A 14,787-nucleotide genomic window follows, 5' to 3' on the forward strand; every position below is an offset into this window, starting at 1 on the left:
GGCTTTTGTTTGTTGGAAGATTTTTTATCACAGTCTCAATTTCAGTGCTTGTGATTGGTCTGTTTATATTTTCTATTTTTTCCTGGTTCAGTCTTGGAAAGTTGTGCTTTTCTAAGAGTTTGTCCAATTCTTCCAGGTTGTGAATTTATTGGCATATTGTCGCTTGTAGTAATCTCTCATGATCCTTTGTATTTCTGCAGTGTCAGTGGTTACTTCTCCTTTTCTATTTCTAATTCTATTGATAATCTTGGTAACTAAGTAGTGTATGTTTAGCCTCCATGTGTTTGTATTTTTTACAGATTTTTTTCATGTAATTGATATCTAGTCTCATAGCGTTGTGGTCAGAAAAGATACTTGATATGATTTCAATTTTCTTAAATTTACCAAGGCTTTATTTGTGGCCCAAGATATGATTTATCCTGAAGAATGTTCCATGAGCACTTGAGAAAGTGTATTCTATTGTTTTGGGATGGAATGTCCTATAAATATCAATTAAATCCATGTTGTTTAATGTATCATTTAAAGCTTGTGTTTCATGCCTTTCTGTATCTCTTCTTCTTCTGGCACCCCTATAATTCGAATGTTGGTGGGTTTAGTGTTGTCCCAGAGGTCTCTGAGACGGTCCTCAATTCTTTTTTTTGTTTGTTTTTTTGTTTTGTGTGTGTGTGGTACACGGGCCTCTCACTGTTGTGGCCTCTCCCGTTTCGGAACATAGGCTCCAGACGCGCAGGCTCAGCGGCCATGGCTCACGGGCCTAGCCGCTTCGCAGCATGTGGGATCCTCCTGGACCAGGGCATGAACCCATGTCCCCTGCATTGGCAGGCGGACTCTCAACCACTACACCACCAGGGAAGCCTGCGGTCCTCAATTCTTTTCATTCTTTTTTCTTTATTCTGCTCTGCAGTAGTTATTTCCACTATTTTATCTTCCAGGTCACTTATCCGTTCTTCTGCCTCAGTTACTCTGCCATTGATTCCTTGTAGAGAAGTTTTAATTTCATTTATTGTGTTGTTTATCATTGTTTGTTTGCTCTTTAGTTCTTCTGGGACCTTGTTAAACGTTTCTTGTATTTTCTCCATTCTATTTCCAAGATTTTGGATCATCTTTACTATCATTCCTCTGAATTCTTTTTCAGGTAGACTGCCTATTTCCTATTCATTTATTTAGTCTGGTGGGTTTTTACTTTGCTCCTTCATCTGCTGTATGTTTCTCTGTCTTCTCATTTTGCTTAACTTACTCTGTTTGTGGTCTCCTTTTTGCAGGGTGCAGGTTCATAGTTCCCCTTGTTTTTGGTGTCTGCTCCCAGTGGGTAAGGGTGGTTCAGTGGATTGTGTAGGCTTCCTGGTGCAAGGGACTGGTGCCTGTATTCTGGTGGATGAGGCTGGATCTTGTCCTTCTGGTGGGCAGGACCACATCCGGTATTGTGTTTTAGGGTGTTGTGAACTTATTATGATTTTAGGCAGCCTTTCTGATAATGGGTGGGGTTGTGTTCCTGTCTTGCTAGTTGTTTGGCATGGGGTGTCTAGCATTGTAGATTGCTGGTTGTTGAGTGGAGCTGGGTCTTAGCATTGAAATGGAGATCTCTAGGAGAGCTTTCGGCATTTGATATTACATGGAGCCGGGAGGTCTCTGGTGGACCAATGTCCTGAACTCGGCTCTCCCACCTCAGAGGCACAGGCGTGACAGCTGGCCAGAGCACCAAGACCCTGTCAGCCACACGGCTCAGAATAAAAGGGAGAAAATGGAAAGAAAGAAAGAAAATAGAATAAAATAAAGTTATTAAAATAAATATTAAAAATAAAAGAATTAAAAAGTAATTTAAAAAAAGAAAGAGCAACCAAACCAAGAAAACAAATCCACCAATGATAACAAGCGCTAAAAACTATACTAAAAAAACAAACAAACAAAAAAAACAGACAGACAGAACCCTAGGACAAATGGTAAAAGCAAAGTTACACAGACAAAATCACAGAAAGAAGCATACTCGTACACACTCACAAAAAGAGAAAAAGGGAAAAAAATATATATAGTTGCTCCCAAAGTCCACTGCCTCAATTTTGGGATGATTCGTTGTCTATTCAGGTATTCCACAGATGCAGGGCACATCAAGTTGATTGTGGAGATTTAATCCGCTGCTCCCGAGGCTGCCGGTAGAGATTTCCCTTTCCCTTCTTTGTTCGCACAGCTCCCTGGGCTCAGCTTTGGATTTGGCCCCGCCTCTGCGTGGACGTCGCCTGAGGGCATCTGTTCCCCACCCAGACAGGACGGGGTTAGAGGAGCAGCTGATTCGGGGGCTCTGGCTCACTCAGGCTGGGGGGAAGGAGGGGCACGGAAAGCAGGGTGAACCTGTGGCGGCAGAGGTCGGCGTGACGTTGCTCCAGCCTGAGGTGCCCCGTGCGTTCTCCCGGGGAAGTTGTCCCTGGATCCCGGGACCCTGGCAGTGGCGGGCTGCACAGGCTCTCCTGAAGGGGGGTGTGGAGAGTGACCTGTGCTCGCACACAGGCTTCTTGGTGGTGGCAGCAGCAGCCTTAGCGTCCCATGCCCGTCTCTGGGGTCTGCGCTGATAGCCGCGGCTCACGCCTGTCTCTGGAGCTCGTTTAGGCAGTGCTCTGAATCCCCTCTCCTCACGCACCCCGAAACAATTGTCTGTTGCCTCTTCGGCAGGTCAAGACTTTTTCCCGGACTCCCTCCCGGCTAGCTGTGGTGCACTAATCCCTTCAGGCTGTGTTCACGCCGCCAGTCCTCCCCCTGGGATCCGACCGAAGCCCGAGCCTCAGCTCCCAGCCCCCGCCTGCCCCGGCGGGTGAGCAGACAAGCCTCTCGGGCTGGTGAGTGCTGGTCGGCACCGATCCTCTGTGCGGGAATCTCTCCACTTTGCCCTCCGCACCCCTGTTACTGTGCTCTCCTCCGTGGCTCTGAAGCTCTCCCTCCTCCCACCCCCCGTCTCCACCAGTGAAGGGGCTTCCTAGTGTGTGGAAACCTTTCCTCCTTCACAGCTCCCTCCCAGAGTGCAGGTCCTGTCCCTCTTCTTTTGTCTCTGCTCTTCTTTTTTCTTTTGCCTTATCCAGGTATGTGGGGAGTTTCTTGCCTTTTGGGAAGTCTGAGGTCTTCTGCCAGCGTTCAGTAGGTGTTCTGTAGGAGGTGTTCCACACGTAGATGTATTTCTGGTGTATTTGTCGGGAGGAAGGTGATCGCCACATCTTACTCTTCTGCCATCTTGAAGGTCTCTCCTCACGTGGTGTGTTTTAGGGTAAGCTGATTCTAGAACGTCCGTCTTGTGAAAATTTTAGCACAATGAAGTCCCTGGACCTGATTTTCCCTCATGCAAAATAAGGTCTGTTACCTCTCTTTCTCAAGGGTCACTGAGACCAAGTGTGCAGTTCTTGTTACTTTTGGAGGAAAATTACCTTCCAATATATGTTAGTAGAAAAGTTCTAACATGTCTATGGGCTTCCTGGGGGGCGCAGTGGTTAAGAATCCACCTGCCAATGCAGGGGACACGGGTTCGAGCCCTGGTCTGGGAAGATCCCACATGCTGCAGAGCAACCAAGCCCATGCACCACAACTACTGAGCCTACGCTCTAGAGCCTGCATGCCACAACTACTGAAGCCCTTGCACCTAGAGCCCATGCTCTGCAACAAGAGAAGCCAATAAAATGAGAAACCCATGCACCGCAGCAAAGAGTAGCCCCTGCTCAACGCAACTAAAGAAAGCCCACATGCAGCAACAAAGACCCAACACAGTCAAAAATTAATTAATTAATTATTTAAAATTCTAACATGTGTAGCATATAGCAAGTTCTCAATAACAATGCTAACTTCAGTAATCTATGCAAGCTACCATATTATTTCACTTCAAATGTGTTGACTCATTGAATCTTCCCCAAACACCTACGAGGTAGGTATTCTAATTAAGTCCATTTTAAAGATGAGAAAACAGAGGCTTAGGGAATTTAAGTGACTTCCTCTCCTGTGAAATCATTTATGAAAGTGAAGCCTGCTTCTCAGAGTTGCTCTGAAAAAATCCCTTATATTTAAAAGACATTATTTTTTATTTGCATTTCTCTAACAATTAGTAACGTTGAGCATATTTTCATGTGCTTTTTAACCATCTGTATGTCTTCTTTGGAGAAATGTCTATTTAGATTTTCCACGCATTTTTTTATTGGGTTGTTTGTTTTTTTGATATTGAACTGCATGAGCTGTTTGTATATTTTGGAGATTAATCCCTTGTCGATTGCTTCATTTGCAAATATTTTCTCGCACTCTGAGGGCCGTCTTTTCATGTTGTTTATGGTTTCCTTTGCTGTGAAAAAGCTTTTAAGTTTCATTAGGCCCCATTTGTTTAGTTTTATTTTCATTACTCTAGGAGGTGGATTGAAAAAGATCTTGCTGTGATTTATGTCAACGAGTGTTCTGCCTATATTTTCATCTAAGAGTTTTATGGTATCTGGCTTTACACTTAGGTCTTTAATCCATTTTGAGTTTATTTTTTGTGTATGGTGTTAGAGTGTGTTCTAATTTCATTCTCTTACATGTAGCTGTCCAGTTTTCCCCAAACCATTTATTGAAGAGACTCTCTTTTCTCCATTGTATATTCTTGCCTTCTTTGTCATAGATTAGGTGACCATAGGTGCATGAGTTTATCTCTGGGCTTTCTATTCTGTTCCACTGATCTATATTTCTGTTTTTGTGCCAGTACCATACTGTTTTGATGACTGTGGCTTTGTAGTATAGTCTGAAGTCCAGGAGCCTGATTCCTCCAGCTCCATTTTTCTTTCTCAAGATTTTGACTATTCATGATCTTTTGTGTTTCCATACAAACTGTAAAATTTTTTGTCCTAATTCTGCGAAAAATACTATTGGTAATTTGATAAGGATTGCATTGAATCTGTAGATTGCTGTGAGTAGTATAGTCATTTTAACAATATTGATTCTTCCAATCCAAGAACATGGGTATATCTCTCCATCTGTTTGTGTCATCTCTTATTTCTTTCATCAATATCTTATAGTTTTCTGGGTATAGGTCTTTTACCTCCTTAGTTAGGTTTATTCCTAGGTATTTTATTCTTTTTGATGTGATAGTAAATGGGATTGTCTCCTTAATGAGGTATCACCTCACACTGGTCAGAATGGCCATCATCGAAAAAATCTACAAACAAATGCTGGAAAGGGGGTGGAGAAAAGGGAACACTCCTACACTGTTGGTGGGAATATAAACTGGTACAGTCACTATGGAGAACAGTCTGGAGATTCCTTAAAAACTAAAGCTAGAGCTACCATATGATCTAGCAATCCTACTCCTGGGCATATAACCAGAGAAAACCATAATTTGAAAGGATACATGCACCCCAATATTTACTGCAGTACTGTTTACAATAGCAGGGACATGGAGGCAAGCTAAATGTCCATCAACAGAGGAATGGATAAAGAAATTGTGGTGCATATATACAATGGAATATTACTCAGCCATAAAAAGGACAAAATAATGCCATTTGCAGGGACATGGATGGACCTAGAGATTGTCATACTGAGTGAAGTAAGTCAGATAAAGAAAGGCAAATATCATATGATATCACTTATATGTGGAATCTAAAAAAAGGCTATAAATGAACTTATCTACAAAACAGAAATAGAGTTACAGATGTAGAAAATAAACTTATGGCTACCAGGGGTGTAAGAGAGGGAGGGATAAATTGGAAGGTTGGGATTGACACATACACACTACTATATATAAAATAGATAACTGATAAGGACCTACTGTATAGCACAGGGAGGGATGTCTACTCAATACTCTGTAATGGCCTATATGGGGAAAGAAGCTAAAAAAGGGTGGATATATGTATATGTATAACAGATTCGTTTTGATGTACACCTGAAACTAACACAGCATTGTAAATCAACTATACCCCACTAAAAATTATAAAAATAAATAGATAAATAAAAGACCTTATATTTAAAAGTCTTGTATTTAAAAGACTCTTATTGTTTGTTATTCTATCTCATATAGTCCTTTTGGAGCAATCAACTTCAATCTTTCATACAAAGGGTAAAACTGAGGCACAGAATGCTGGAAGTATTTTCCTGAGCCATTGCTCACAGTATAGCTAGCCTATGCTTCAGCAATAACAATCATGAAAATCTCAGTAGCTTATTGCAACATTTATTTTCTGTTTATGTCACAGCCTGATATTGGTCAGTTTGCCTTGTCAAGAGTGCTGTCTTCTGAGGAGTGACTAAGATCCAGCTTGCTTGTAAATTACAGCCACCACCTGGAACATGTGGCCTCCAAGTTCACTGAGGCAGGGAGAGAGAGAGTGGATAGATTGTGTAGGATGTTTTAAAGAACCAGGCGTGGAAGCGGTTTATATCACACCTGTCTACGTCCTGTTGACCTTCATGCATCACGTGACTAGTCTAAGTGCAAAGGAGGCTGAGAAATGCAGAGGAGCACATGAATTTTGATTAGGGCCAATAGTTTCTATCATAGTCTGTCCTTTGCTCACTTCCTTCTCAACATAGGTTAACACAATTAACCTATCTCCGAGAGAGACAACCCAAGGTCCTATGTAGTCATTGCATCAACCTAGATGTCCAGGATCTCTGGATGGCAGGTGGTCCTCTCTGTCAGGTGAAGATACGGATATATTATGTCCAGTGACCTGTGAACTAAAAAGACAAACTGTTTGCCCCTAATGTAATCTATCAAGTTTGCAGAGGACAGGCTACTTGCCATCAACACCCTCATTCATGGAGGGGAAGATGGTAGACCCCAGTGGACAGTACTCTGTAGCAATCCTTCAGTCCTTCAGGAAGAGTTTGGAAAAGTCTCTCACCCTTGATGAGGCTTGATTCTGCAATCTGGGGAGTCTCTTCTTTTGACTTTCTGATCCTGGCTCCTGATTGCCTTTGTGAGGACCCTCCTTTCACATTATTCCCCTTGGCCACCTTTGAAGTGGGTGTGGAAGAGAGACATGATCTTCTATGGGGGCTCGGCAGCCTTTGAAGACTGCTTGCTGCACTGTGGTGTTTGGAGTTTGTTTTCATCTTGAACTGTCAATGGCTTCTCTCTTTGTTTTTTTTTCCAGTCCAAGCTCATTCATTCACTGTTTTAATGGCAATATAGTATAATTCTCTTGATAACTTAGTAGGCTGATACCTTTCCACTCAGTCAATTTCATATGCCAACAACCACAGCCCAAGTTTATTTCTGGATAAACTTCTCAAATGGTTTCTGCTTTTTCTTCTCCCTCTCTCTCTTTCTCTTTCTCTCCCTCTTCTTAATGGGGCTTGAAATGGCAAGGCAACAACTTCAATCTGATTTTGCCCTAAGTCACTTCATCCAACTAAGAGTTCTTTTTCTGAATTTTATTACTAAAATCCTTTTACTTTTCCCCCTTAAATTCCTTCTTTTAAAGTTTGGGACCCAGAAACAGATGGCTTTCCCAACAATCTCAGGTCCTGGATCTGGAGACTGTATTCTATTTCATTTCTACTTTAAAACTTGTCCATTCTTTTCTGAGCTCATCTCTTTCTTGCAGTGCTTTAACAAATGAAGACAAAAACAACCAATATATGACTAATGTATATTTTTCATACTCTCTCCTAGAGATTGTCTAGGAGAGATTGTCAGTGCACCCATGAGTGTCAAAGCTTTGGTGTTTGAGTTTTCTTGTCCTGACATCCTGGACCCATTTCTGCTTGGGGTCAGCACAGAGCTCCTTGGCCAGTTTGGGCTTGAAGCTGTGGAGCTACAGTTTCAGCAGACAGGACCTCACAGCTTTGACCCTTTGTAACATGAACCTCCATCTCTTCACCCTGAGATATTAGCTTCCTTGCTGCTGCTGCTGAATGTCTAATCAATACCACATATTTTAGGTTTTTAATGGCAAATCAGTGAGGTAGAGGGGAGAGGAGCACCCTGTAGTTTTTAGGGTACTGATGTGATGTGATGTGTCCAAGGGTCTGCATTTAAATCCCACTTTTATTAAATTAATTAACTGAATTAATTCCATGTCACATTAAATTAGAATATTACTTTTAAAAATATAAAATATTACGGAAGAAAAACTATGATTCAAATTATTACACAACGCTCACATTCTTTAGAATTATAATAAAATTACCTCAGAATGCATCTTGGGAAGGATAGGAATATAAATTAATTGTTTCTCAGGTGCCAGCTTGGCTTCAGTGCAGCCATGAGTGTCAAAGCTTTGGTGTTTGAGTTTTCTTGTCCTGACATCCTGGACCCATTTCTGCTTGGAGTCAGCACAGACCTCCTTGGCCAGTTTGGGCTTGAAGCTGTGGAGGAGAGACGGCACAGTTAGATGGGGAGCCTTGAGTATTCAGGCGTGGGAGTGTAACCTACTGTATAGGAAACATGCCTGGCCCGATAGTCTGGATGATGGAGCTGCCCCAGGGATGGAGGGGGAAGAAGGGGCCTCAGGAGAAGCAGCTGCCTTTGCTGGTCCAGGGGAAGCCATCCTGGCTCCTGGATGAAGGAACTGTAGAGCTGAACCAATGACTGGACAGGACTCAGGAGGGAGAAGTCTCTTTATTTTCTTGAATTCAGTTTTCCCAACGGAAATTTTCTACGATTGGATTGGAGATGGTTTAAAGCATCTCCAACTCAGTCTGATAATAACCCTATCCACTGCCCCAGGGGAAGAACTCAGGACGGAGGGTTGAACGTGGGTGGTCGTGTTTCACTCACATCACAGCTTCCTGGGGACACTGGCTGCTGATAATTCTTTTGTAGCTCTCCATCTTCTGGATGGGGATCTACTTATCAGTGAGTCTATAGTAGCAGGTGGTTGAATGATTAATTCCTTCTGAGTGAAACAACAAGAGAAAGGCTACTTAGATTGTGTTCCGGGGCTTTCTGTTTATAAAGTAGAGAACCATAGAAGGAGGAGTCAAAGAAAAGGGAAACTGCCCATCCTAAACCCAGTGATCTGCCCTTTGAAGTGTTCCTTAAACTCTCCGTCTCACTTGCATGTGCTGTGAAGTGGGAGGGCACCATCACCAAATGAGAGGAGAAGAACTGACGGCAACTCTGGGCTGACATGCTTGGAGGGGCGAATAGAATATTACAGTTCCTTAGGGCAAGAAGACCTCAGGTAGGGGTCCTCTATTAGGCTCCAGCCAATCTATGCCCAGTCATGAGTTCTCCTGATACCCACTGCCTCTGCAGAGCTACGTCACTGGAGTCCAGATTCTGGGTCTCCTCCTTTGCCCTCCACCTTATCTGGAAATATTCTGCACACCCACTGGTACAGACCCTCTCTCTTTGATATCTTGGTCCCCAAACACTGCTGAAAGGAGCCAGGGTAGTAACTGCACTGGGATCGTGTTTCCAGAGCTGGAGTTCTGGAAGGAGCTGAATTTGGTGTCCACAGCTGGAATCCCCATCCTGGCTTTGCCCAGGAGCAGCCATGCAGTCAAGCTTATTCCTTCTCCTTCTCAGACTTTTCGGATCTTGTAAAAACAGTTGTTAAAGTGAGAGTGTGGGTACCCTTCTGCTCTGAAGGCCCATCATGACCTAGAGATGGGGTGATGTGCTTCAAAGGGAAGAAGAGGGGGGTTTGCATGGCTGAGGGAGCACCTGGGTGCTGAAGGCAGCTGTTGTGAGCAGTAGACCCAGAAGGACTACTGAGACCCCTATGTTGGGGGGTGAGGATTTCAGCTTCACCATGGCAGTTGCTGGTTTCTGAGTTGATCTCAGCCTCTCTTCCCCTCTGGTGGCTCTGCCTACATTTTATAGAGAGCACACAGGAATAGGGAGAAAGTCAGTGGGTGAGAGGCTCTCATTCTTCTGGATGAATCACAGCATGGAGTAATAAATCGTGGAGCCATCAACCTGCCCTGAGGAAGCTGTTAGGAGATGAAAGAGAAAAGTGTGAGTTGATGCAGGCCTGTTTTCCTTCTAAGATAAGGAGCGGTAGGGGAGGTAGGGGCTATACCCAGTCAGACCACAGGATGTGACCTCTGGCTATTATTAAGGGTCCTGCTTTTTGAAATAAAACACTTTCTGTAGAACAAGGAAGGAGGTAGGGATACCAAGGCCAAGGAGATGAAAGGAATTTCCCCATTTTCCTTTTAGGTTCCCAGGTGCAAGGCTAGGGAACACAGACCATGTATCTTAATGTAAGGAGTGTAAAAGAATTTGCAGACACGTTTTAAAACCATTGTTTTAGCTTACAGCCTTACACTGTTGGGTGTATGTTAGCTGTGGGCTTGTCATCTATGGCTTCTTTTACGTTGAGGTATGTTCCTCTTATACCCCTATTGTTGAAAGTTTTTATCATGAAAGGATGTTGTATTTCATCAAATGCTTTTTCTGCATCTGCTGAGAAAATCGTGGTTTCTATCTTTCATTCTATTAATGTGGTGTGTCACATTTATTGATTTGTGTATGTTGAACCCTAGTAACGTCTCAGGGATAAATCCACTTGATCGTAGTATAAAATCCTCTTAATGTGGTCTTGAATTCAGCTTGGGATATTTTGAGGATTTTTACATTTATATTCATCAGGAACGTGGGCTGTAGGTTTCTTTTCTTGTAGTGTCTAGCTTTGATATCGGGTAACGCTGGCCTCATAAAATTAGTTTGAGAGTGTTTCCTCCTCTTCAAATTTTTGGAAGACTGTGAAAAATTGGCATTAATTCTTCTTTAAATGTTTGGTAGAATTCATCAGGGAAACCTTTTAGTCCTGGGCTTTTCTTTGTTAGAAGATTTTCGATTGCCTATTCAATCTCCTTATTATTGGTCTGTTCAGATTTTCTATTTCTTCATGATTTGGTTTTGTTAGGTTGTAAGTTTCTAGGAATTTATCCATTACTTCTAGGTTATCTAATTTGTTGGTGTAAATTGTTCATGTAGTCCTTTATGATCCTTTGTATTTCTGTGGTATTTGTTGTAATGTCTTCTTTTTAATTTCTGATTTTATATTTATTTGAGTCTTCTATTTATGTGAGTCTTCTTTCTTCTCTTTCTTAGTTTTCTCAGTGTAACTAACTGTCAACTTTTGTTTATCTTTTCAAAAAAAAAAGACAACAGCTCTTAGTGTTGATCTTTTCTGTTGTTTTTCTGGACTCAGTTTAATTTATTTCTGTTCTGATCTTTGTTATTTCCTTTCTTCTGCTAGCTTTGGGCTGAGTTCATTCCTCTTTTTTCTAGTTTCTTAAGGTGTACAGTTAGGTTGTTTATTTGAGATTTTTCTTTTCTTGATGAAGGCATTTATCACTATAAACTTCCCTCTTAGAGTGTTTTTGCTGCATCCTATAAGTTCTGGTATGTTGTTTTTCCATTTCCACTTGTTTCAAGATTTTTTTTTTGATCTCCCTTTTGATTCTTCATTGACCCATTGTTCACGAGTGTGTTGTTTCATTTTCATATTTGTGAATTTTCCAGTTTTTCTCCTGTTATTGATTTATGGTTTCATACCATTGTGTTCAGAAAAAATACTTGGCATAATTTCAATCTTTTTAAATTTGCTAAGACTTATTTTGTTATCTATAATATGATCTGTCCTGGAGAATGTTTTGTGTGTGATTGAGAAGAATGTGTATTCTGCTGCTGTTGGAGGAAATGTTTTGTATATGTCTGTCAGGTGCATTTGGTCTAAAGTATAGTTCAAGTCTAATATTTTCTTATTGATTTTCTGTCTGGATGATCTAGCCATTATTGAAAATGAGGTATTTAAGTCCCCTACTAATATTGTTGTCTATTTCTCCCCTTAGATCTGTTAGTATTTGCTTAACATATTTAGTTGCTTCAATATTGGGTGCATATGTACTTATTATTGTTATATTCTCTTGATGAACTGACACCGTTATCCTTGTATAATGACCTTCTTTGTTTCTTCTTACAGTTTTTGGCTTAAAGTTTATTCTGTCTGATATAAGTATAGCTACTTCTGCTCCCTTTTTGTTTCTACTTGCATCAAATATCTTTTTTCACCCCTTCACTTTGAGCCTGTGTGTGTCCTTAAAACTGAAGTGAGTCTCTTGTAGGAAGCATACAGTTGGGTCTTATCTTTTTAATCCATTCAGCCACACTATGCCTTTTTTGGAGAATTTAATCCATTCACATTTAGAGTAATAGTTGGTAGGTAAGGACTTAGGACTGCCTTCTTATTGTTTTCTTAATATTTTGTAGTTCCCTTGAAACTTTCTTCCTCTCTCACTGCCTTCCTTTGTGAACTGATGCTTTTTCATAGTGGTATGCTTTGATTCCCTTTTCTTTATCTTTTACACATCTATAGTTTTTTGCTTTGTGTTTATCATGAGGCTTACATAATACATCTTATAGATACAACAGTCTATTTTACACTGTTAACAACTTTACTTTGATTGCATACAAAAACTCTACTCATTTATCCCCCTTTTATGTTACAATTAACCTTTTTGTGTATCATGTAACCATTAACATATTATTGTAGCTATATTTATTTTTAATACTTTTTTCCTTTAACCTTTGTACTAGAGTTAAGTGTAAAATCATATTACAGTATTAGAATATTCTGAATTAGACGATATGCGTACATTTACCAGTGTATTGTATATTTTCATATAACTAATTAATGTCCTTTCATTTCAGCTTGGAGAACTCCTTTCACCATTTCTTGTAGGGCAGGTCTAGAGGTGATAAACTGCCTCAGTTTTTGTTTATCTGGGAAAATCTTTATCTTTTCTTCACTTCTGAAGGACAACTTTTCCAGGTAGAGTGTTTTTGGTTGGCAGCTGTTTTTTGTTTTTTTTTTTTCTTTCACTATAACACCCTACTCTCCTCTGACTACAAGGTTTTTGCTGAGAAATCCACTGACAACCTTATGGGAGTTGCTTTTTTAAGTTACAAGCTTCTTTTCTCTTGCACTTTTAAGATTCTCTCTGTCTTTGATTTTTGACTGTTTTATTACAATGTGTCTTGGAGAAGATCTCTTTGAGTTTGTTTGGGAACCTATGAACTTCATGAACTTGAATATCCAAATCTCTCTGCAGATTTGTGAAGTTCTTAGCCACTATTTCTTTAAGTAAGCTTTCTGCCCCCTTCTCCCTCTCTTCTCCTTCCGGGACTCCAATAATTTACAGATTGTTTCTTTTGACGGTATTCAATAGACCACAAAGTCTTTCTTCACTCTTTTTACTTCTTTTTTCTTTGTTCTCCCCTGACTAATAATTTCAAAGGTCTTGTCTTCTATTTCACAAATTCTTCTTGGTCCATTCTGCTGTTGATGGCATCTATTGTATTTTTCATTTCATTCATTGTATCTCCAGCCACAGAATTTTTAAAAGTGATTTTCGGGCTTCCCTGGTGGCGCAGTGGTTGAGAGTCCGCCTGCCGATGCAGGGGACACAGGTTCGTTCCCTGGTCTGGGAAGATCCCACATGCCGCGGAGCGGCTGGGCCCGTGAGCCATGGCCACTGAGCCTGCGCGTCCGGAGCCTGTGCTCCGCAACGGGAGGGGCCACAACAGCGAGAGGCCCGCGTACCGCAAAAAAAAAAAAAAAAAAAAAAAAAAAAAAAGTGATTTTCTATTTTCTATCTCCCTGTTAAACTTCTTATTTTGTTTGTGTATATATTTTTTTGACTAATTTTGTTGAATTGTCTTTCTCCATTTTCTTGTAGCTCTTTGAGATTCCTTTCAAAGGATATTTAAAATTCTTTTTCAGGTAAATAATACATCTCAGTGTCTTTGGGTCACAGTTACTGGAAGACTATTGTGATCCTTTGATGGTGTCACGTTTCCTTGACTTTTCATGTTCCTTGAAGTCTTGTGTTGCTTTGTTTGTTTTTTTGTTTTTTGTGGTACACGGGCCTCTCACCGCTGTGGCCTCTCCCGTTGCGGAGCAACAGGCTCCGGACGCACAGACTCAGCGGCCATGGCTCACGGGCACAGCCTCTCCGCGGCACGTGGGATCCTCCCGGACCGGGGCACGAACCCATCTCCCCTGCATCGGCAGGCGGGCTCTCAACCACTGCGCCACCAGGGAAGTCCTGTGTTGCTTTCTTTGAATCTGAAGTAGCAGTCACTCCCTCCGGTCTTTACTGAGTGACTTCAGGAGAGAAATACCTCCTGTCAACCCTGCTAGGGATTTTGAGGTTCTCTCAGAACTTCTAAAAATATGCTTGCTCCATGCTTTAAGCGCCCACTTGTGGCAGAATTCTTTAACTTGCATGCCTTCTCTCAAGCCTGCCAAGTGCTTGGCAGCCTCCTTTGCTTTCTCAAGGGTGGGGCTAAAGCCCAAGTAGATCTCTCCGTGAGGCACAGATTCAGGCCGGCTTTCTGCACGTGCTCTCTAGCTGTCTGCCAAAGCTCGCTCTTGCCATTGTTGGGAACACTCAGAGGGAGCCAGCCACAGGTTGGGTGTGTGTGTATGTGTGAGGCTCATGGAGTGCCGGGTGCCCGTGGGCCACTTAGGGGGATCTGTAGCTGAGATCCTGCAGGCTTCTCGGAGTCTGTAATGCAATTACTAGGATCTGCATCCTTCTAATGCCTCCCCAAAGTTCTATCTGCTGCTCTCCCAGCCTCTTCCTGGCCCCTAGTCATGTATGTAGTTTGGAATCAAGACTCTGTGAGGAGCAGGGAAAAAATGGGTCTCTGGGGCAGTGTCCACATAGCTGGGGAGCTGGGGAAGTTCACACACACAATCTCACTCCCCGCCCCCCAACGTCTCAGGAGAAAGCACAGCAGCCCAGAATGTCCTTCTTGGCACTGAGCTGTACCAGTTTGCGGGAGGGGTAATGCAGGTAACGTGAAACTGGTCCTGTTACGCTCTCCAA

The sequence above is a fragment of the Neophocaena asiaeorientalis genome, unplaced genomic scaffold (genome assembly GCF_003031525.2).
Source record: "Neophocaena asiaeorientalis asiaeorientalis breed wild unplaced genomic scaffold, Neophocaena_asiaeorientalis_V1.1 scaffold129, whole genome shotgun sequence".
In the NCBI taxonomy this organism is placed as follows: domain Eukaryota; kingdom Metazoa; phylum Chordata; class Mammalia; order Artiodactyla; family Phocoenidae; genus Neophocaena; species Neophocaena asiaeorientalis.